Consider the following 881-nt stretch of genomic DNA (forward strand, 5'->3'; position numbering starts at 1 on the left):
GAGGAGGAGAGGGGAGCACACCAACAGTGCCAGCCTGAGGGGAGGCCCCAGACGGCTGAGCGCACGAGTAGCTGAGATTAATACAGGAAGGACCAAAAGCATACGCTCAATCCTAAACCAAGAAGGCTGACGCCAGGGGCAGAGAGAAAGCGCCAAGATCTCACTGGAGGCCATTGGCTCAGAGACACAAGTGAGAGCCAAGGACCAGAGAACAGCAACGCAGGGAAAGCAAGAGACAGCCAGGAAATAAGCAGGGAACAGTCCAGTAATTGGATGCGGCCATCAGACTCATAAGGATCCGTTAAATGCCGGATGGCACTGGGCAGGTGTCCTGAAGCAGCTCCCAGGAGCCTAGATGAGCCCCTGAAAGCCCACTCTGACCCCCAGAGGTCACGGCTGTGCTCAGTTCTCTGCGTCCAACAGCCTGCCACCCACCAGTGGGCTGGGGGACACCTGACAAAAACCTGCCCGAACAGACCCCAAGGTTGCCCACGTCGGCATGTTTTCAGGGCCTCCTTCACATTCAGTCAGAGAATGGCTGGGCTTGTTAGCGCTCAAAAGGTGGAGGGAGGTGTCAGTCTGCTCCTCTGTCTGTGGGGTCACTTGGCCGTGCTCCCGGCTCAGGCCCCCAAGGCCAGCTGATGCTGTCTGCGCTGCTCACTCACAGAGGCCTTCCTGGCGTTCCCCAGGCGTGGCCAGGGTGCCCAGTTCTCACAGGCACCCGCGCAGCTCTCCCCACCCGAGTCCTCCCGCCTCAGAGGTGCTGTTTCCTGCCGCTCAGTCTCTATTTCTCTGGGCCTCCTCCTTCTCCCCCTCCTGCTTCCTGGGATCCAGGCATTCTTCCCAGGTCCAGAGGCAGGCCCTCCTCCTGGGCCAGACCT

Source organism: Myotis lucifugus, unplaced genomic scaffold (genome assembly GCF_000147115.1).
Source record: "Myotis lucifugus unplaced genomic scaffold, Myoluc2.0 scaffold_321, whole genome shotgun sequence".
NCBI classification, from domain to species: Eukaryota; Metazoa; Chordata; class Mammalia; order Chiroptera; family Vespertilionidae; genus Myotis; species Myotis lucifugus.